The sequence below is a fragment of the Chiloscyllium punctatum genome, chromosome 5 (genome assembly GCF_047496795.1).
Source record: "Chiloscyllium punctatum isolate Juve2018m chromosome 5, sChiPun1.3, whole genome shotgun sequence".
Taxonomy (NCBI): domain Eukaryota; kingdom Metazoa; phylum Chordata; class Chondrichthyes; order Orectolobiformes; family Hemiscylliidae; genus Chiloscyllium; species Chiloscyllium punctatum.
The window spans coordinates 126,561,721-126,586,048 of NC_092743.1; the positions used below are offsets into that span (position 1 = coordinate 126,561,721).

Sequence of the window (24,328 nt, forward strand, 5' to 3'; positions counted from 1 at the left end):
TTACCTGTCTTCACCTATCCCCACTTTACTACCTATCGTCGCCACCCCTTTGTTTGCAGCTCCCCCCCACACCCACCCCAGTCCTGAAGGACACCTTCCCCTGCAACCGCAAGAAATGCAAAACTTGCACCCACACCTCCCCCTTCAATTCCCTCCATGGCCCCAAGGGATCCTTCCATACCCGCCATAAATTCACCTGCACCTCCACACACATCATTTACTGCATCCGCTGCACCCAATGTGGCCTCCTCTATATCGGGGAGACAGGCCGCCGACTTGCGGAACGTTTCAGAGAACATCTCTGGGACACCCGGACCAACCAAGCCAACCACCCCGTGGCTCAACACTTCAACTCCTCCTCCCACTCCACGAAGGACATGCAGGTCCTTGGACTCCTCCATCCAGACCATAGCAACACGACAGCTGGAGGAAGAACGCCTCATATTCCATCTAGGAACCCTCCAACCACAAGGGATGAACGCAGATTTCTCCAGTTTCCTCATTCCCCCCCCCCCCCCCCCACCTTGTCTCAGTCCCAACCCTCTAACTCAGCACCACCTTCCTAACCTGCAATATTCTTCCTGACTTCTCCACCCCCACCCCCACCCCCACCCCTCACTTTAACCTCCTTCCACCTATCGCATTTCCAACACCCCTCCCCCAAGTCCCTCCTCCCTAGCTTTTATCTTAGCCTGCTTGGCACACTTTCCCCATTCCTGAAGAAGGGCTCATGCCCGAAACGTCGATTCTCCTGCTCCTTGGATGCTGCCTGACCTGCTGCGCTTTTCCAGCAACACATTTTCAGCTTACACCTGAAACATCAATTTCTCCATCTCCTGATGCTGCTTGGCCTGCTGTATTCTTCCAGTCTCCTGCCTGTCCATCTGCAGTTTTTTTTTTGTCTTTAATTTCAAGAATGGCAAGCAAGAGGCTGGGAGAACGCAGCAAGCCAGACACCATCAGGTGGTGGAGTCATCAATGTTTCGGGTGCAACCCTTCTTCCCGACGGGGGTGGGTGAAAGGGGAGCTGCTGATAAAGGAGGCGAGGTGGAAGAGTTGGGGGTTGTAGGGTTTTGAGTGGGGATAGGTGGAGACAGGTAAAGGGTAGAATCTGATTGGTCAATGGGAGGAAGAGAGGCAGAGGGGAAGGGTGATTATTTGAAATTGGAGAACTCAATGTTGAAGTCCTCCGGGCTGGAGGCTACCCAGGCAGGAAATGAGATGTTGCGCCTCCAATTTGTACTTTGATTCATTGTGGCAATGGAGGAGACCAAGGATGGTCCTGTCAGAAAGGGAGCACGAAGGGAGATTAAAATGGGCGGTGACTGGGGGCCTGACTGAGATGCTCAGTGAAACGTTCCCTTAGTGTATGTTTTGTCTCCCCAATGTAGAAACAACCACAACAGGAACACCAGATACAGTAAACTCAGTTTGAGGAGAGGCAGGTAATCCTCTGTCTCACCTGGAAGGACTATTTAGAGCCCGGGATGAAGGTGAGAGGTGTGGGGAAGGTAAATGGGAGTTCAGTGGGGCTGTTGGGGAGAGTGGTGCAAATCAAGGATTGGTGAAGGGAACAATCCTTGCGGAAGGCAGAAACAGGTGGGGAGGGGAAGATGTCCTTGGTGGGAGGGGTCTAGTTAGAACTGGCGGAAGTGTTTAAGAATGATGCGCTGGATGCAGAGAGTAGGTGAGGACAAGGGGGACTCTGTGGAACAGGGAATGGAGGTGGTATGTTGAAGGGCTGTCTGGATGACAGAGAGGGGAAAGCACATTGGTTGTTCCTATATCAAACAGCAGACTGGAAGACTGGGAACGGATCAGAACAACTGACAGACTGGAAAACTGGAGCCGGATGTGACAGCCACCACACTGACTCAAATGTTAGTCCGTTATCTGTGAAGAACTAGGGTTGACATTTACACAAGACATATGGAAAATTTCAGATTATTTGGAAAAAAAATAGAGGGTCGACTTTTATAAGAGATCGACTATTATTCGAGTACTACGATAAGTCCATACAGTATACATGGTATGGGCAATGCTCTCAAAGTCACAACACCAGGCTATGCATATGTTAGTCTTTTTAAGAGCACTACACATGCAATGTGCAAAAATAATCAAAGTGTTCATGCAGTTAAATAAATCGCCCATACGGTAGAAAAAAAACATGAAATGTCACTCATATTAGTACATGTACAGAGACTGTCAATCAGTGATTATAAAGAACAATCACACCAATATGCCAAAGCATAACTAATGTTGATTCAAAGTCAACACTGCCATATTAAAGGCTTAACAGCACTATTTAAAGGATCATCAACTACTAAACCGATGGTTGTTTTCTTCTGCAAGTTGCCGCAAATCCACATTTATTTCATGCTTTCACTAGATCTTTCAAACTCTTTCCTATAGGGAATGTTGGTAAACACAAAAGACTTTTGCTAAGGAAAAAAAGATGACATTTTGAAGGTGTAGAAGTGTACTGTACCTTTAAGAGAGTGAAGGACTTAGAGAGACAGACTGCTGGAGAATTTACATTGTAACATTTGGTCCAGCAGCTAGAGTAGCTGATTGTTTGGAGACAAAACCAGATTTGAATGGGGCCAGTCAGTTTAAATTTTACCCCTTAAAAAAAAAACTCCAATCAAGTTTGAATTTAGTATATTGACAATGTTAAAAGTCAATGGCACAATTGGATGCTTTGGGGTATAAGACCGGGAAAACTTGAACAGTTGAGAACTGCCAAGCCACCAACATCTGCAGACTGCCTGGAAAATTACCTCTCTTAAAAAGGTACATTTATCGGTCAACGACCAGTGAAAGAGAACTCTTACGAAGAAAATCTACAGAGGAACATACAAAGGCAAGATTCAACAGCTGCCTGGTTTTGAACTTTGAATTTTGGTAAATCTTACAATCGGGCTAGTATTATAGAAGGGAAAATAAATGCTAGGTTAGAGAAAGGAGTTATAAATAGTTGTTAGTTATTCTCTGTTATACTTTAAGAAATAAATTTGTTATTTTTTACTTTAAGTAATTCTTTGCCTCACGAATTTTCCACAGATTACTGCATGGGATAAATCTTTTCTGTGTTGCTAGTTGAAATTAACAGAAGGGGTTTACCCTGTGACATAAGAATAAACAGCAGCCATACAGAGTAGGACAAATTGCTGGAGATAGAAGAAAGAGGACACACAAGGGTACATCTGTCCAGATTATTCAAGGAGCAATTCTCCTCAATGATGAACAATGCAGAAGACATCTGTATTTCCAGAAAGATGCGTCTATATAAAATCGGTCACCCGCTGTAGCCACAACTGCAATAAATGTTTCACTATCCACAGATGCTGCCTGACATGCTAATATTCCCAGTATTTTCTCTTTTGATTTTAGGTGTGAGGGTGCTATCTGATAGTGCCATCTGAAGTTGGGTTATGCCTGAAATGTTGACTTCTCCACCTCCTGACCCAGCCTAGCTAGTTGTGTTCTTCCAGCCTCCCACTTGTCTACTTTGGATTCTAGCATCTGCATTTTTTTTGTCTCTAATCTGATAGTTTCACTCTGTTGACCACAGCTTCAACAATGACATCTGAACAACAACCGACAGCGTCTCCCTTATGGCAACTGACATATGGAAATGTGCCAGGCCTCCTCCAGTTAGCACCTACTGCCTCTGGTTGTCTGCCATCTCCTCCTCCTGCTATGGTCAAATAGTTGGTAACATGGATCTTAAAATAGTGCTAAGTATGTAAAGGAGAATCGAGGATTGTGAATGATTAAAGATGTGATAGAAAGACATATTAGTGGATGAATTTACAAGCACCCTACATTTGCTAGCTCACACAACATATGTCGTTGTGTATAATTCAATGAACATTTATTATAGCTGTTGTTCAAAGTAAACAATTTGGGTGGATTGTTGCACAGTTCACTCAGTATGTCATGCTGCAAAAGAACAGAACTCAGTAAGATTGAGACCGAGCTTTGTACTACTAAGTCACATGATATATAATGGTAACACCATGAACATATCCTTTAAAAGGTATTTTGCACATCAGCTGCACATAACTCAAAATGACATGAGCCCCGACTAATAAAGATCATTCATGAGCTGATAAGGATTACACTGTAGTGACTTTACCAGAATGAAGGCCATGTAGTGAACTCAGTAGAATACTTCTCAGTGTTATTCAATTTCTAAAAATTCATTCATAGAAAGGATGAGGATGACACTGGTTGGGCCAGCATTTATTGCCCATCCTTAATTGCCCAATGGGCAGTTGAGAGTCAATCACACATTGCTAGAGTCTGGAGTCACATGTAGGCCATACCAGGTAAGGATGGCAGTATCCTTCCCTAAAGGGACATTAGTGAACAAGCGCCAATGATTTCATGGTCATTACACTCATAACTCCAGATTTTTATGGAATTCATATTCCACCATCTACCGTGGCAGGATTCCAACCTAGATCCCCAGAACATTAACTCTAGATTAATAGTCTAGTGATAATACCACAAGGCCATTGCGGTCCGCTCAGATAACATCACTCGGCCTTTGCCTCTCCTCAGTTGGGGATGTGTGGGGCATGTGTTGCAATGGTGGTCACCTGTAGTGTGACATGAACCCAAGGTCCTGGTTGAGGCCCTCCCTATGGGTACCAAACTTAGCTATCAGCCTCTGCTCAGCCACTTTTCACTGCTGCCTGTCCCGAAGTCCGCCCTGGAGGATGGTCACCTGAAGGTCCAAGGTCGAATGTACTGGAACGCTGAAGTGTTGATTGTTGTGTAGTACCCATTCATCCGTTGCTATCGCCTTTGCTCGATTTCACCAATGTACCATGCCTCAGAGCATCCATGCCTGCAGAGTATGAGATAGACAATGTTGGCTGAGTCACATGAGTACCTGCCACATACAAGGTGGGAGGTGCCCCCACGCGTAATGGTGGTATTTATGTCCACACTGACACGTCTTGCAGCGCTTACCATGACAGGGTTGTGTAGAGTTGTCCTGAAAATCGGACAGTTTGCTACAAACAATGATTTGTTTGAGGTTTGGCGGTTGTTTAAAGGCGAGCAGTCGAGGTGTGGGGAAGGTCTTAGCGAGGTGCTCATCCTCACTGATAATGTGTTGCAGGTCGCGAAGAACATGGCATAGGTTTTTGGCTCCTGGGAGCTTCAGGACCTATAGGTAGGGCCTCAACCAGGACCTTGAGTTCATGTCACACTACAGGTGACCACTATTGCACCTCACACACATATACTCTCTCTCTCAGACACTCACAAACCCCCACCCCAGACACACACAAACCCACACAAACCCACATGCACATAAGTTTGTGGGGTGAATTTGTATTTGCAGAGTTACATTGTACTTTGCTCAAAAACTGCATGAAGCCATGTAACACACTGAACTCACTTTTTAAGATTAGAAGTGGTCTAAACATGGCAAAGACAAGGAATACAGGGCCTTACACCTTCAACATCTCAACATTTTGTATGCGCTGACACCAATTGTTACAGTTAACCTGAGAATGTAACTTTTCAGAAAGTTTGTGATTTACATATGAAAGAAGTGAAACTATCATGGTCATTCTGACAGATGAGACACTTAGCAAACAATCAAGGTATTTTTCAATGTATAATTTCAGTTACATCACACTGTAAACTTTTGCAATAAATTCTGTGTCTTACAATTGTGCACTCTACACCACCCAATGAAGGAGTGGCGCTCCGAAAGCTAGTGCTTCCAATTTAACCTGTTGGACTATAACCTGGTGTTGTGTGATTTGTAACTTTGTGCACCCCAGTCCAATACCAGCATCTCCAAAATCATGAGAAGTTGCAACAGTTCACCTTCACCTTTTGAAGGACAAGTAGGGATTGACTGAATACTGGCCTGGCCATGCCCCATTAAAAAATAAGAAAAGGAAAACCCAGCACATAACCATGTTATGGAACAAAATGTACCTTCACTTCAAGGTTCAGAGTTCACGAAAAATACCACCTACAGCACTGCAAGCATTTCCACATGTTTTATTATTTCAATGACATTCACTATGAATCCCAAATCCAAAACTGAAAACAGTTCAAGTGTGCTGAAAATGAATGATGCAGATCAAATGCTTGCAACTTAATAAATTCTAACATTACAAACATTTATACAATGAAGTTGCTCAGTGCCACAACTGCACCCCAAAATCCCTTATTTTTCAAATCAGAAAGCTACTTCTTAAGCAGGCAAAGTAGAAGAATGTGTGAAGTTTAATGGCAATATCCAAAACAGCTTGTACAAGTAGCATAGCAAATCAGCCATCATCCCAAATGTGTCCAGATCAGGACTCTACATCGTTCAACATAAAAAAAGTGCATCTGAAGGTTTATTTGTGTAAGTAGTCATCTGCTAAAAACTTCAGTATTGTAATATTCTATTTCAACACTGTTACTGAAATTCGAATGAAGTGTTTTACATCACAAGCGGCACAATGGTTCAGTGGCTAGCACTGCTACCTCACAACGCCAAAGGCCCTGCTTCAATTGCAGACTCAGGCAACTGTCTGTGCTTTCTCCCTGTGCCTGCATGGGTTCCTCCAGATGCACCAGTTTCCTCCCACAATTCAAAGGTATTCAGGCTAGGTGGATTAGCCATGGTAAATAGAGTGTTAGGGTAGGGGGTTAGGATGCTCTTTAGAGGGTTGGTGTAGACTCGATGGGCCAAATGGTCTGCTTCCACACTGTTGGGTTTCTGTGATTCCATGATTAAATCTTCCAAAAAATCTTAAATATATCTGAAGGCAGCACTTGGAACAGAAGGGGTGGACTGAAGATTGCTGCCAACAGTTACCACAACCTTAAGATCATCAAGGAGTAACTGTGATAATGGGGAAATAATGAACATTGAAAAACTCTTGCAACTGCTCTCTCGAAGTGGGGGAATTGAAAGGGTTGGAGGTTCCTCTCAACTACACTGCTATTTGGTGTAATTCACCGAAGATCAGCTTAACCTACCGAAAAATTATGGTATTTTAAACAATCATGCTGATGGATCTTTATTTTCACAACTCAAATATATTGAAACATATGATTGGCCATATCAGAAACAGTGCAAAACAATTAAATTTGCATTGCAAGTTTATAGTCGTGACCAGAAGATTTAGGAACAGGAGTAGGCTATTTAGTCCATCAAGTCTGCTCCACCATTCAAGGAGATCATGCTGATCTGACAATCCTCAATTCCATTTTCTTGTCTTTTCCCATAACTGAGTTCCCTTACTGATTTATTTACCCAATGCCAATTTGCCCATGTCCAGCAAGTCCACAACTTTGCAGTGAAACGTTTTAATTTAGCTTATTCTTATCAATGTCATGGGTAACACTGACCAACAAGAACTGGATTCCTTCCCTCCCACTACACATTTCTCTCCAACCCTGAGAAAATATCCCTCAGCCTGGCACTAGGTTGGCAATACACCATCAAATATTAGCGCTCTCAGCTGCAGAGAATATCTGTCCCCCTAATTGTACTACCCCCTACATTCTTAATTCCTTTTCCTACTTGAATAGTTTCCTGTATCACTGTGCTACGATCAATTCACTCATTCTCCCTAAAGTCCCCGTTCTCAACCATACAGCTAGCAAGAACCTCGTAACTATTGTATAATTGCAAGGGGACTACAAAAAGTGCACTTCTCTCATCTCAGTCATAACGAAATAGACATAATCCACTGAAATATTCAACGCTGTGAAGGAGCTTCCCTGGCTGGGGAACCCAGCAGGGATCACAGTTTAAAGATAATGGGTTGACAATTTGAACAGTGATGAGAATTTTCTTCATTCATAATATTTGTGAATTGTTAGAATTCTGTAATCTAGAATATTGTGGATGGACCATAATTCAATATATTTAGAGCCAAGATAGATAGACTTTTTTGGTCTCAGGGAGTCAAGGGATATAGAGTGAAAGTCAGCAAGTTCAGGTGAAGCCCAAGATTATCCATACTGAATCACATGCACAGAGGCACAGTGAAAAGCTTTGTCTTGTCAGCAATACAGGCAGATCAGAGTTAAATAGCAAAGATAGTAAATAATAGGTAACAGTGGCAAAAACAAAAACACAGGTACAGGCGAATGTTAAGAGTTTGAGAGTCCATTCAGTATTCTAACAACAGTAGGGTAGAAACGGTTGCGAGACTGGCTGATGCTTCTGTACCTTTTCCCCCCCAATGGTAGCGACTATAGAAAAATATTGCCAGGGTGAGAGGGAGCTTTAAGAATGCTGACAGCCTTTCCTTGAAAGCAGGCCTTGTAGATGGATTCCATCGATGGGAGGTTGGCCTTTGTGACTGTCCAGGCCTAGTTCACCACTCTCTATAACCATCTCCAATCTTGAATGGTACAGTTGCCATACCAGGTAGTGATCCATCCAGACAGAATGCTCTCAATGGTGCACCTATAAAAGTTGGCAAGGGTATTCGCTGTCATGCCAAATTTCCTCAGCTGTCTGAGGAAGAAATGTTGTTGGGCCTTAGTAACCAGTGCATCCACATGAGTCCAAAAATGCTTGTTGTGGATGACCACTCCCAGGAGCTTGACACTCTCTACTCGTTCCACCTCTGTGTTGTTAATGTGTAGGGGGGCTCACAAGTAACATCCCACGAATATGTTGCTATGGTCTTTCTCATGTTCAATTTCTCTTCCATGAAGGTAGTAAATAGTTGAGAGACAGAAAAAAAAAAGGATGAATTTTCTTAAAATTCTCATCAATGTTCAAATTGAAACTTTTAAGAGGCTCAAACACCCAACCTAACCTACATGGCAAGTTGAGGACAAAAATGGTGGAGGGAGATAGCATTATCAATGTAATGAATAAATACTTTGCATCTGACTTTACAGAGGAAGATGCTGTACAAATCAGTGTAAAATATGGGTAGTTGAGCTTCTGTAGATAAAAGAGAAGGTATTACATCCTGCTTTAAAAAGAGGTATAAAGACAAATCAGTTTAACTTTGCTGTGAGAAAACCTAGAAAGGCTACAGTCCGGAGCATAATTTAACAGAAAACCGATCTTCGGGTTATCATCAAGTGGGAGGGGCGCCAACCATTCTCCCCAGGCTTGAAAGCAAGAAAAAAAAGCAATATATCCATTTTAAGCCTCAAAACGAGTTTGTTGCAGGTGATTTAAAAACATTGGACTTCATAAACAGAGGGTTTGTTGAAATTACACCACAAACTATTTCAAAAGAACAGAAGGTAAAAGTAAAACCATCAAAAAGAAAGTCGAAGAGGAAGCTAAAATAAACTAATTTAGCTTAACTCTCTCTCCTATCTGTAATCTTTAAAAACGTATAGATACAGCTTCAGGTGGCATATTGGATCCAATTCTACCACCGGCTTTAAAAGAACAGTTTGAGTGATGAGGACTTTACTTACATACGCAAACGCTGAAGTTGTTCATCCCAGAGAAGGTGCAGAGGCATTTTAGTAGAGGAAGGTCAAACTTACAAAGGAGCAGACAAACTGTTTCTGCTAGCAGAAGGGCCCAAATCCAGAGGACACTGATTTAAAATAATTGGGAAAAGCAGCAACGGTAACACAGAGATTAAAAAAAAAAGTGACTAGGATCAGGATACTGTGCCAAAGAAAGAACGGGTGCAGGAGGCAGACAGGAAAATGAAGTTAATTTCAATTAGTTTTGCAGAGAGCTGTCACATTCAGGAAGCGTTTGAACAGAATGTTAAGCAACCCAAACTTCCACAGCTACAGAAGTCACGGCATTGATTGTATCATGGTTAGCTCCAGCATGCTGCATTCGGTCCTCTCTCTGCTGAAAGGTCTGGGCTCCAAAAACTGTGCAAAGGCCTGAGGCTGGTTGGCGCACGACTTACTGGATTAGTGGTGCTGGAAGAGCACAGCAGTTCAGGCAGCATCCAACGAGCAGCAAAAATCGACGTTTCGGGCAAAAGCCCTTCATCAGAAACAGCCCTTCCTGATGAAGGGCTTTTGCCCGAAACGTCAATTTCGCTGCTCGTTGGATGCTGCCTGAACTGTTGTGCTCTTCCAGCACCACTAATCCAGTGTTTGCTTTCCAGCATCTGCAGTTATTGTTTTTACTGGCGCACGACTTCTCAATGCCAGTTGTCCATGCAGGCTTTGACAGACTTGAAACCTTAAGACTATGAAAAATAGGAACAGGAGTAGGCCATTCAACCCCATGAGCTTGCTCTGACATTTAGAGAGATCTTGGCTGATCTGATAATCCTCGTGTCCATCTTCCTGCCTTTACCTGTAATCTTTCAGCTCCCTACTAATCAAGATTTTATCTCAGACTTAAATATACATGAGAACGATTCCACAGTTCTCTGCGCCAAGGAATTCCAAAGACTCTCAATCCTCAGAGAAGAAATACTCTAAATGTGGTCACAGCAGCCCCTTATACAGTTGCAACAAAACTTCTCTAATTTTATAATCCAATCTCCTTGAAATTCCGTTAGCTTTTCTGATTATCTGCTGTGTGCTAGCTTTCTGTGTTTCATGTACAAGTACTCCTAAGTCTCGTTGTATAGTAGTTTTCTGGTATTTCTCTACATTTAAATTATACTGCTCTTTCATTCTTCCTTTCAATATGAACAACTTCACATTTTTCCACATTATACTCCATTTGGCAATGTTTTGCCCACTTACTTAACTGGCCAATATCTCTCTGTAAATCTGTTTTTTATTTCTCTCATAACCTGCCTTTTCACCTATTGCTGGGTTGTCTATAAATCTGGCTACTCGACATTCATTTCCTTCCTCCAAGTCATCGATATATATTGCAAACAGTTATGGTCCCAACATTGATCACTGTCGAACTCCACTGGTCACAGGTCACCAATCTTTGAACAAAGAACAAAGAAAATTACAGGACAGGAACATGCCCTCAGTCCTCCAAGCCTGCGCCATCCAGATCTTCTATCAACCTGCCGACTGGATTCTAAAGATCTGTATCCCTTTACTCCCTGTCCATTCATGTATCTGTCTAGATACATCTTAAATGGTGCTATCATTCCCACCTCTGCTGGCAATGCGTTCCAGGCCTCCACCACCCTCTGCATAAAAAACCTTTCCATGCATATCTCTCTTAAACCTTTCCCCTCTCACTTTGAACTAGTGATCCCTACTAAGTTGAGTTCCACACTCTGGGGGAAAAAACTTCTTGCTATCCACCCTGTCTATACATCTCATGATTTCGTTGACCTCAATCAGGTCCCCCCTCAACCTCCATCTTGCTAATGAAAATAATCCTAATTTATTCAACCTCTCTTCATAGCTAGCACCCTCCATACCAGGCAACATCCTGGCAAACCTCTGCACCCTGTCCAAAGCATCCACATCCTTTAGGAAATGTGGAACTGTACGCAGTATTCCAAATGCAGCCAAACCAAAGTCCTATACAATTGTAACATTACCTGCCAACTCTTGTACTCAATACCACATCCAATGAAGGAAAGCACGCCGTATACCTTCTTGACCACTTTATTGACCTGCATTGCCACCTTCAGGGAACAATGGACCCGAACACCCAGATCTTTCTGTATATCAATTCTCCCCAAGATTTTTCCCTTTTTACTGCATAGTTCGCTCTTGAATTAGATCTTCCACAACGCATCACCTCACATTTGTCCAGACTGAACTCCATCCACCATTTCTCTGTCCATCTCTCCAGTCCATCCATATTCTTCTGTATTCTCTGAAGGTCCCCTTCAATTTGTGCTACTCCATCAATGTTAGTGGAGTAAAGAAAGAATCCCTGGTCTCCAATCATTTTCTGCCTGTTAGCCAATGTTTGCTCTATTGGAAACATTATACACCCTTTAACTTTCTTCAGTAGCCTAGGAGTCAAAAACCTCAAATGTGATTTCTGAAGGTAATCTCGCAAGCAACTTCATCACCCAACAAGCTGGCACTGTGTTAATCTTTCCCTCTCCAGTGCTTCAGGACAACTGTGCCCGTTGTCTCACCAGATGTGGATCCCTTCTCTGTGTCATCCTTTAACTTATGCTCAATGTCAGTACGAGCTGGTGGCTATGAATGTGAAATTAAGCGAAAGTGCATATTCAACTTCACTGCTTTCTTGTTATTTCACCAGTGCCTAGGCAAACTGCAGTTTTTGAATATCTGAAATTAAAGAGACATGGGCTATGGTAGAGGAAGAAGAGCAAGTAAAATGCATATGCTTACACCATCCACAGCTGGCATGCCAGAATAGTTTTAAGAATATGGGATGCTGCACAGCTTCAGCAACAATTTGCATATTTTCCTCCTCAGGATGGTCAAATATGCAGACACCCCTTTCATCTTCTGGTTAGATCCCCCAGTTGTGTATCATTTTGACCTGCAAGGGAGATGTGCCAAAGACGTTGTACCCATCATGTTTGAATAAACTGGGTATTTTGGAAGTCTCATGCAAAACATACCTCGATGAAGTGCAGTGTATATAATGACACAATTAACAGGCTGCAGCAGTCAAGAGACAGGATGTGATGAATTGAGCAGTGGTTATGTGTAGTGTATGCCATTGAACATTCATTCACTGACCTTGACATGAAACATCTTCTACCTTTTACGGAGGTCATTGATGCTATCTCGAGACAGAGACTTCTACAGCTGGTCCCACTGCTTTCTCATCATGTTGTAGGCCACACCTCCCCAGTGATGGTATAGGATGTATCTTCTTTCCAAGTGCTCAAAGCAGAGGGTCTCAAGATCTCAGGGTTAACTCTCGCATGATCAGCCATCCCAATCCCTCAGACAGGTCAGATTCAGTTTTAGAATGCCTCCCAAAACCTGCCCCAGCCACAATGCACCTATCCATAAAGAGCAGCGCACGTTATTAACTACACAAATTCCATAAATTATGTTTCCATAATTATCAAAATGTTACTAGGCCCTATGGAAGACCAGAAATTTATCCCACTAAATACTGGGAAGACTGAAGATACAGTTTTTAATCTGCAGTCCAAACTGTCCCCTTGCAATGTCTCAATCCCCCAAACACCCATCAAGGCAGCTGTCTGAGACTAAACCAATCTTTTGGCAAATTTAACATATTTAATCAACAAATTAGCTTCTAGCCAAATATTCATTGCATCAAGATTATTTCCATCCCCGTAGCATTATCCAACTTCATCCACCTCAGTTCACTGGGCACTGAAACCCTCATTTAAAGCTTTTGCTTCTTCAACACTGCTGTCTCATCTCCCATATTCTACCCTCCACAAACCAGAGGTCATCCAAAGTTCTGCTGCTTATTGATTAACATGCATCAAGTTCTCTTCACCTTTCACCTCTTATACTTTCATCTTTCACTGACTTATACTCAGTATCACAGACAAGACATCTTTATTTTAAAATTCTTCTCTGTATTTTCAAATCTCTCCATGGCCTTACCCCTCCAAAGCCGAACACATCCCAAAGATCTTTATAGTCATTTAACTTTGGCCTCTTGAACATCTCCACTTTTAACTGCACCAAAGATCATTCTTTCAGTTGCTTAGATCTTCAGATCCAGAATTCCCTTCCTCTATCTTTCTGCTTTGCTACCTCCTTCATCCTTGAAAAGGATTTTTAATACCTTCAAGACGCATGCATGTGAAGCAAAGTGGGAGGAGTGTGCAGTAAGTCATGCATCACTGTAAAGCAGACCGACAGCTCAGATATAACAGGGAGTTGGATAAAATGCTAGTGGCACATGTAAAGCACAACATAATGTTTAACAACCCAAGAATGAATTAAGGCACACATGGCAACTTTGGTAGACCCTAACTATGGGTTGGTTGAACAATTTCAGGTTCATGAGCTATAATCAATACAAGTCAGAAGAGGTAATTGCCCAACAGTTGAGAGATTGCAACAGACTAGACCTAGTGTACAGAATGTAAGCAGTCCTGGTTAAAAATAGACTTTGCACTCAAAGATGTATTTTTGATTGGTAGTTACTGTGATGTAGAAGGTAAAAACAATGACTGCAGATGCTGGAAACCAGATTCTGGATTAGTGGTGCTGGAAGAGTACAGCAGTTCAGGCAGCATCCAAGTAGCTTTCGAAATCGAAACCGAAGGGCTTTTGCCCGAAACGTCGATTTCGAAGCTACTTGGATGCTGCCTGAACTGCTGTGCTCTTCCAGCACCACTAATCCAGAGACTGATGTAGAAAACAGCTGGTATTTTGTAAATAGCAAACTTCCATAAAGAGCAACTGATAGGAAACCAATTTGTTTTTGAGATGACGACCAGGACATTGGGTATAACTTCCTTGGCCTTCAAAATAATTAAATGGGATCTTTTACATCAGTGGTTCTCAAAACGTGGCACTAGTCCATATGGTTCCTCCGATTTAGTGCTAAATTAAAATCAATGACACATCAGTGCAGATGAAGCACTAAAAGAAAATAGGCTAGAATATCATTCTCACTCGTGTATTGCTGCACAACCAGATGAGCTCCCACAGGCATGGAACAAGTAAACACACGCACAAGAAGCAATCATATAGCCTTGGCAGCAAGGTCTGTGATACTGTTGCTACATACAACTGCGAAATCAGATTTTCAACACTTGAGGGGCAAAACATAAGAGGCGAAGATGGTTGAACATAGAATCAAACAAGAGAGTAAAGTTCTCCAAATTGCAAACAGACACACCCTCGTTGGTATATCATAGTAGCACCATTCTTCCTAATAATTCTGATGAGTACTTTTTGTGTGCCCGTGAAAACAGGTGGCATAGATCCATGAATAGTCATTGATATCTTTCGCTCAGTATGCCATTGATGAAAATGGTTGAGAAACACTACTTTACACCCAGAGCAAGAACACAGTTTAACATTTCATTCAAAAGATGGCACTTTCTGCAATAGAGCAGACCCACAAGACTATGAAAGTGCAAAAGCCTTGATTAAATGTGCATAAACCCTGAAGTGGAAATTGAATTCAAAACCTTGAACCAATACATTAGCCACAATTGGCTAATTATAACTTCCAATGTGGTTTTGATGTGGTTTCTGAATTTGTGTATGCCTGGTTTAGCAACTCAATAACCACGAGGGGATTTCACTTTCTTTCATAGAAGCTGGATTTTTTTTTCCAGTGTAGTGTGAATGGCGGCATACTTGAGTGACAGCTCTCAGATCATTACATGCTTATTTTCTTTTACATCCATTTCAAAGCCATCCTGTTGCTATTATAGGGTTTATGAAGTCTGTGCATTGGAGACTAGTTGAATGCCAAAGGAAGATGCATAGAAGAAATTGGGTGTGGGTGGGTTAAAGAATGATATGAATAATGTGAGAGTTGAGGCATATACCCTGGATCTGCAGAGGGGACAGCAGACCCTAACATTGTACATATCCTTAGAAAATGAAAACATTGGAGGGGCTGAGGGGTTCAGTTTGGCGAAGTAGGGAAATGCCTCAACAAGTATTTTCCAAACTAGAGATGAAAATCCAGAACATAATCAGTAAATAATCTACTTTGCTCCATATTGAGTCTCATCTTGAGGCCACACATTACTGTAATATCAGAATGGGGACCGGTTTTGCAGTCTTGCTTCTAGCCATATACTTCTTTGTTAACACCACTTTACTCCAACTCTGCTATCCAGGAAAGTTCTGTACACATGCAGAATATCACTCACAATCATTAAAATTTAAATGACTTCGGAAAGTGATGGGAGTTTTCAAACCCTCAATAAATTTGAAAGCTACCATGTATGGATTTAAAACCATCTAGCTGATCCAAAATAGTGTTTTTGACAGCTGGTTTGATACAACATGGGAGAAAAGTTCCACAGCTGTGATGAACTCAAGTCGCACAAGATGATTTTCATAGTATATCACACTGCTTCCCTCCAAACCTGGAATGAAACATTAGTCCAATTGTGTGGCACCTTCAACTTAGTGAAGACAGGTGCATGACTTGTAATAAAAGCCGGAAATTCACACCAAAAAAGTATTGGTTGCTGGAAGCTATTATTTGAATGCTGCACAAGAGATGTACTTGTACAGCACAGACTTGGCATTTTTCCATGACTGACAACACAGCAACAAGCAGCTGATGCTGAAATTCTGATTTTTAAACTAACAGCGTCACCATTTGATGGAGTATTGATATCGGGCCTCGAAGGTGGTAATCTATGATAGCCTACAACGTGTACTATTGATTCAACAATTTAGCTGCATGAAAATTTTGGACTTTGATGAGGTACAATAAGGAATTAGAGACAGATATTTAAAGATGATTGAAATAAAAACGTATTCTTCAAAGATATTCACTGCAAATGTCTATCTGCTCAAAATAAAGTTTCAGTCAGTTGCAAGTTATCAGATGAAACTATGTGGTTGGAGATGGGGAGGAGGCAGTTTCAATCCACTATTATGGCGAGGCGACAATCCAGCATTCTAATTTTTTTAAATATATGAACATGAAACTTGAGCCCAGTACAACATGAATGTGCCCACTCCCAGAATAATTAGTGGCTGTGAAGATGACACAGAGGAAAGACACAAGCAAAAATGAACAGCAATAATTTGAGGCAATAAAGTGGGAAGGACACAAAGATCAGATGAGGAGATGAATATCATTGAGCAATGCAATGGAATATCTGCTGATTGGCAGAATTATTCTATCATGCTACATGTTTGCCGAAGATCAGAGAAGCTTTATTTTTCAAAGCAAAAGGCTTGCAATGTAATTTCCAATTTCCAAATAATGCACAAACTCAAACTAATTGGAAGATTGTGCTTACCATCTTATTCTACTCAACATTAAAATTTTTACTATAAACCGTCTATGCAACATTTGACCAGTCAGCAACTTTCAATTTAGTTTTAAAACTCACTTCTTCTACAGAAAGTTGGACTGCTTCCACATTAGAACAAGACAGCAGAATGTAAATAATTTTTGGCAAATGAACTCTTAGGCAGATCCAAATGCTCCTGGGTGTCAAAGTATTTGTGCAAGGTTCTTGTAAGGCCAGATTAATTGTGCGCTACAAAGAAGAAAGTTTTTTTTAAAAAATGTCATGGTGGCAACAAAAACGAATACTGACATCATACATCACAAGTTTAAGCCTGATCAGAAGTAATCAGAACAAAACTAAATATTTGATAATGGCACACCCAAATAATATGCAGTGCAGACATAAAGCAAAGTTTTATAATTAGATATTCAAATATATACTTACTGAGTTAGAAATTACATCAACAAATGTGTCCTGTGGAAAAATATTTTAGAATAAATGTTTTTTTCCTCACTTGATAATTAAATAGGATAAAGAAATGGTGGTTCCATCATATTTTTTTTAAATTGTAAAGATAAAGTTCTCCACAACACCAGAACATAGGATTCTAAGATAGTTAGATAGTTTGATTGCAAAGTAATGATTGAAAAATTGGTATGGTCCTCATTATCAACTGCTAACTTTGGAAAGCATATTTGAATTTCAAGTGACTGCGTGGGAAGATTACATGATCAGTTTAGACTTACTGTAACAAACAAGCCAAAAATCAATAGCGAGTAAACACTATTCAGTAGGCAACCTATATTAATAACAGAAAAGATGTTCCCATTAAAATCAACCAAAAATCCCCTTCTATTGTGATATTTCACTCTGCTATTAAGTAAGGATATCATTCTCCAGGAAAAGACCTTGTGCCAAAGTAGGTAACATCTTTGACTGCTAGCAAGGGGAGGCAATGGCCTAGTGCCATTATCATTAGGTGGTTAACCCAGCGACCCAGGTAATGTTCTGGGAGCCCTGGTCTGAATCTTCCCATGGTAGATGATAGCATTTGAATTCAATAAAAAAAAACTGTGGAATTAAGAGTCTAATAATGACAATGAAGTCATTATTGATTATTCGGAAATCCCATCTCGTTCACTAATGTCCTTTAAGGAAGGAAATTGCCATCCTGACCTCTGGCCTACATGTGACTCCAAGACCACAGCAATGTGGTTGTTTATTAACTGCTTTCTGGTCAATTAGGAATGAGCAATAACTGTTTGCCTAACCAGCATGGTATAATACTGTGAATAAATAAAATTTTTAAAAAGGGACTGTTTTATACTCAGCAACCGAGCTGTAACACAACAGCTTCACCATATTAAATCAATCCACGTGAAAATGATTGCCATGAACAAACATCTTCATCATTCTGAAGACTTCACTGTTGTGTGCTCTCTCTTTTCACACACGCTTAAATCCCCCTCTACCAACACATGATTCCCTCACTCTTCTTCCTGACATGGGAATATACTTTCCATTCCTTTTGAAATGGAAGATATAGAATGTAGCAAAATAGATGTTGACATCTTGAAAAATGACCATATTACAGAGGAGGAAGTGTTGGTTGTCCTGAAACGCACAAAAGTGGATAAATCCCCAGGACCTGATCAGATGCACCTCAGAATACTATGGGAAGCTAGAGAAGTGATTGCAGGGCCTCTTGCTGAGATATTTATATCATCGATAGTCACAGGTGAAGTGCCGGAAGACTGGAGGCTGGCAAATGTGGTGCTACTGTTTAAGAAGGGTAGTAAGGACAAGCCAGGGAACTATAGACCAGTGAGCCTGACGTCGGTGGTGGGCAAATTGTTGGAGGGAATCCTGAGGGACAGGATGTACATGTATTTGGAAAGGCAAGGACTGATAAGGGATTGCCAACATGGCTTTGTGCATGGGAAATCATGTCTCTCAAACTTGATTCAGCTTTTTGAAGAAGGAACAAAGAGGATTGAGGAGGGTAGAACAGTAGATGCGATCTATATGGACTTTAGTAAGGCGTTTGACAAGGTTCCCCATTGGGAGAATGATTAGCAAGCTCAGATCTCATGGAGTACAGGGAGAACTAGCCATCTGGATACAGAACTGGCTCAAAGGTAGAAGACTGGGTGTTGGTGGAGGGTTGTTTTTCAGACTGGAGGCCTGTGACTAGTGGAGTGCCACAAGGATTGGTGCTGGGCCTCCTACTTTTTGTCATTTCCATAAATGATTTGGATGCGAGCATAAGAGGTACAGTTAGTAAGTTTGCAGATGACACCAAAATTGGAGGTGTAGTGGTCAGCAAAGAGAATGACCTCAGATTACAACAGGATCTGGACCAGATGGGCCAATGGGCTGAGAAGTGGCAAATGGAGTTTAATTCAGATAAATGCAAGGTGCTGCATTTTGGGAAAGCAAATCTTAGCTAGACTTATACACTTAATGGTAAGGTCCTAGGGAGTGTTGCTGAACAAAGAGACCTTGGAGTGCATGTACTTAGCTCCTCGAAAGTGGAGTCACAGGTAGATAGGATAGTGAAGACGGCATTTGTATGCTTTCCTTTATTGGTCAGAGAATTGAGCACAGGAGTTGGGAGGTCATGTTGCGGCTGTACAGGACATTGGTCAGGCCACTATTGGAATATTGCGTGCAATTCTGGTCTCCTTCCTATCGGAAAGATGTTGCGAAACTTGAAAGGGTTCAGAAAAGATCTACAAGGATGTTGCCAGGGTTGGAAGATTTGAGCTATAGGGAGAGGCTGAACAGGCTGGGGCTGTTTTCCCTGGAGCATCGGAGGCTGAGGGATGACCTTGTAGAGGTTTACAAAATTATGAGGGGCATGGATAGGGTAAATATGCAAAGTCTTTTGCCTGGGGTCGGGGAGTCCAGAACTAGAGAGCATAGGTTTAGAGTGAGAGGGGAAAGATATAAAAGAGACTTAAGGGGCAACGTTTTCACACAGACGATGGTATGAGCTGCCAGAGGAAGTAGTGGAGGTTGGTACAAATGCAACATTTAAGAGGCATTTGGATGGGTATATGAATAGGAAGGGTTTGGGGGGATATGGGCCAGGTGCTGGCTGGCAGGTGGGACTAGATTGGGTTGGCATATCTGGTCGGCGTGGACGAGTTGGACCAAAGGGTCTGTTTCCATGCTGTACATCTCTATGAATCTATTTAAACACCCAAGCATTCTGTTACTTTCCAAGATACAGCAAGTCCAAAGAAAAGTTACTTTTAGAATCTGACAAAGTTACAAATTTTAAACATTAAGTTGCTACTTTCTCCCCACCCCCACCCTCCTCTCACTTATCTTTCCACCCTTCAGGCACTCTGCCTGTACTCCTGAAGGGCTTTTGCCCAAAACGTCGATTTTACTGCTCCTCGGATGCTGCCTGAACTGCTGTGCTTTTCCAGCATCACTCTAATCTAAACCCTGACATGTAAACTTGTCAATCTTACTCTCCCCAGCGTGTTGACCCCAAGTTAGCAAATGAATTCTACAAACCTTAATTAACATAACTTAAGATAAAATTAATGACCAACTACAAATGCATTGTTTAGTGAAGAACAGCCAATATGCATGTGATTGTATAGGAATTATACCTGAGTGGGTAGCACTCAACTGCTAGTCATAAGGTTCAAACCTTATTACTAGTAGCAGTAACAAAAGTAAAGACTGAATCTCCACTGCAATACTGAGGAGTACAGTTTTAACACAGGTGTTGTTAAACCAAGGCCCCAACCTGCATGCTAAGGTAAAAGATCACATGGCATTATTCCAAACAAGATGTTTTGGCTAATATCTATCACTTGTAAGTGTTTGTTGTGTGCAAATTGGGCATTTCCCACCTTACATTTGAACATTTCAAAAGTGATTTATTAATTGCTGCTGCTTTGAGACATCCTGTGGTCAGATGACAAAATGCAAGTAATTATTTTTGAATAAATTTAATTTGGTTTAAGCAGCAATTGAAATGCAAAAGCAGTTCATGGAACATATGCAGATTTTTAGCAAGGATTTGAAAAGATACCTCACAAAAAGAGTACATAGAACAGTTTTGTGCTGTAGCACAGAAGTAGAGATCAGCAAAATGTCTAGCAGCAAAGAAACAGTGTAAATGGAGGCATTACTTCTACTAACCATGATTAGAGTTATTTGCTCATGGTGCAGACCAAAACCAACACTAGTTGACTGAGTCATTGTGCGCAATTTCTAAATTGCAACTTCAATGTGTGTTTACATCCTTCTATGGACTGCCATCTTGCTGAGAAGGAGAGGATCAAGTCTTCTTTCGACCCAAACAGTGATATCATCAGAAGTACTCGGCTTCTGGCAGGGCCCATGACTTGTCATTTCAATTGCATGTCACATTTCAATTGCTGCTTAAACACAATTAAATTTATTCAAAAATAATTATTTGCATTTTGTCATCTGACCACGACAGTAAAGTTGGAGGGAAGCACGATCGAAAACAAGCCCTCAATGGCAATTCATGCAGAAGATATTTCAACAGCTGCCATGACACATGAAGACTGCAGCAATAGCGAGATCCCCAAAGCTCCCCATGCCACTAGAGCTGGATCTATCCTCTGTCAAGGGCCATGTGTCCGATATCCAATGACATTCCCATGTTAAAAGATGTCCTACACCAGGCATCTACCTAGATAAATTCAAGCCACAGCTCGCACAACATAAGCCCTGCAGTGATTGGCAGGAGATGATGGGGACATGAGCGAGAAATCTAGGAGCTGCTAGCATTAGACCAGCACAGAGATGGCACAGTTTGATTTAGTTTGGTGCTTGAAAAAGGAATAGAAGAGCATTTTGGCAGTTTTCTTCACAACTGAGCAGCTCTGTTAAAATCCACTTTGTTCACCCCAATAGGGAGGGTGCTGGATAAAGTTCCTTAAACATAGTCTGTTCCATCATCAACCTGACTGGAATACCACATCCAGTGGGCTCATCGTCCTGCATTCTGAAGAATCAAAGTCAACTTTGATCTTGGAATCTGGAATATATGAACCCTTGTCAAAGCGAGCAAAACAATCAGCCAGAATAAAGAACTGCTTTTTTTGCCTGTGAGCACAGGCACTTCAACATTAATATTGCTGTCTTGCAAAAAACTCAAAAAGCTGGCGAAAGGCAGTTGACAAAAAAAGTTACACCTTCTGGGGAGGAAAGCAGAGGATCAACCCAGGAATTGAATTCACTATCAAGAATGACTTGTCAGTGAACTCACAGAGCTCACTGTTGGCATCAACAATCACCTCATGACTCCCCATCTACAACTTGCCAAGAACTAGCAAGCAACTGAATGCCTATACTCCTCCTCTTGATGCCAGGGGTGAACCTAAAGGCAGCTTCTACTCCACCCTGGACACTATACTCACCAACTATCCCAAAAGGAATATTAAATTATTCTGCTTGGAGACTTCAATACCAGGGTTGGATAGGATGCTAAATTCTGGAAAGAGACAATCGGGAAGGAAGAATTGAGACTTGTGGGATTTTCCTGCTCACCAAATATGTAGAACACCAATTGGTAATCACCAATGCACTGTGCCTTCAAAAAGATTTCAAGGCTTCTTGAAGGCATTGATCAAATAACTGACATATGATCAGCTATGTTATCATTCAATCCCAACACCGAAAGACTTTATTACCAAACTGATGATCAGTATAGTTGACTGCTGGAAGGATCACTGGCTTATCCATTTCTCTATGCACATCATATGCCACCAGAAGCATTTGAATACAAAGAAAATCTACTAAAAAGCTCAAAGTTGTAAGGCTTGAGGAGCCAAACAGAAACAAATTTCCAATAATGCCTTCAGCAAAATCTCCAAAGAGCTCATTTTAATGGAGTTGAGAAAATCTGGAAAGTGTTGATGACAGCTATCACCTCATGCTGTGAAAAAAAACATTGGTTACAAGATCAGGATATACCAAGATTGGTTTGATTGGAATGACCACATCATGCAAGATCTTATTGACAATAAGAGGAAAGGTCTCCATGACAAGTAAAACAATATCACCAGCAAGTCAAAGAGGAGATCTCAAACAGCAAAAGCCAGAATTACAAAGATTGAGCAAAATCAAGAACCAATGCAGGACTGAGAAAGCCAATGAGCTGCAAATCCTTTCTGACAAACACCCAGGAATTCTTCAGTGCAACTAAAACAATATATGGATCCAACACCCTTGGCCTCAAACTGGTATGGAGTAAGGTTGGTACCCTTTTGAGAGACAGGCAAACATTAGCCACCAATTGAGAGTGTACTTTAAAGAACTCGAGTTCTGAACATCAGAAAGGATGGATTTATTCTCATTTGCCCTGTCGGCAAATGGCAGCAGGCCTGGGACCTGGGCTTCCCCTTCGGGTCAGCGCCATTTGCTGCGAGTGTGGGCTGGTGGCGATGGGACCTTCATACGGGAGATTGATGTTAGAGGGCCCGATGCTGGCTGATGTATTGGCAACCAGAAGCCAAGCGGCTAACTCCATTGAACGACTGTCACATTTTGTGGCTGTTCAAGGTGTTGGTGAAACTGATGTAAAGCAGATTATTTTTTCTGAACTCCTAAACACATTCTCATAGATGATTGTGAGGAAATCTCCCAAATTCCCCAAAGACTTGGACTCCCACCTAGTCATAGAGATGTACAGCATGGAAACAGACTTTTTGGTCTAACCCGTCCATGCCGAACAGATATCCCAACCCAACGTAGTCCCACTTGCCAGCACCTGGCCCATATCCCTCCAAACCCTTCCTATTCATCCAGATGCCTTTTAAATGTGGCAATTGTACTGGCCTCCACCACTTCCTCTGGCAGCTCATTCCATTTAAGTACCACCCTCTCTATGCGAAAAACGTACCCCTTATTTCTCTTATATCTTTCCCCTCTCACCCTAAACCTATGCCCTCTAGTGGACTCCCCCAGTCTATTTATCCTATCCATGCCCCTCAATTTTGTAAATCTCTATAACCCTCAGCCTCCGACGCTCCAGGGAAAACAACCCTAGTCTATTCAACCTATTCCAATAGCTCAAATTCTCCAACCCTGGCAAAATTCTTACAGATCTTTCCCGAACCCTTTCAAGTTTCACAACATCTTTCCAATAGGAAGGAGACCAGCAAGCTGTCATGAGACACATGAAGGATGGAAAAAATGGAGTAGTAAATGGATTCCAGAAATTTTCAAACTTGGAGGAACAGAGCTTACCTGTCATCTCCGTCAACCGTTCCTGAAAATCTGGGACAAAGAAGATACCCCTACCAATCATCGTGGTGCTGCCTTCGCCACCATCAAGAAAGGAGGCAAAATGTGTCAGTTGCAGGAACTATGGAGGATTACTTGCTGTATGGAAGTAGCCTCATCGGAACTCTGATGGGAAAGTAGAGATCACAGTTGAAGGGTCTCAGACAGGACAATACCTCCTTGCAGTACAGTATTCAGTCTCATGGAACTGAATTCTACAGCAAAACAAAACCACTAAAGCTCATGTTTTTGAGCATCATGCTTATAAAATCATCCTT

The 24,328-nt window shown here is 41.7% G+C and overlaps 1 protein-coding gene across 5 annotated transcripts in view; it reads right to left on the reverse strand.

Annotated features, from left to right (window-relative positions):
• rbbp8 (retinoblastoma binding protein 8) overlaps positions 1-24,328 on the reverse strand; it is a 151,756-nt gene that overhangs the window by 124,359 nt on the left and 3,069 nt on the right. For 4 of the 5 annotated variants that reach the window (XM_072571266.1, XM_072571263.1, XM_072571258.1 and 1 more), the window contains exon 2: positions 24,015-24,176. The gene's annotated coding sequence lies outside the window, so the exon portion shown is untranslated. Of the gene's footprint in view, positions 1-4,735; positions 4,859-24,014; positions 24,177-24,328 lie in introns of all 5 variants that reach the window. The other variant, XM_072571259.1, reaches the window with a different exon arrangement.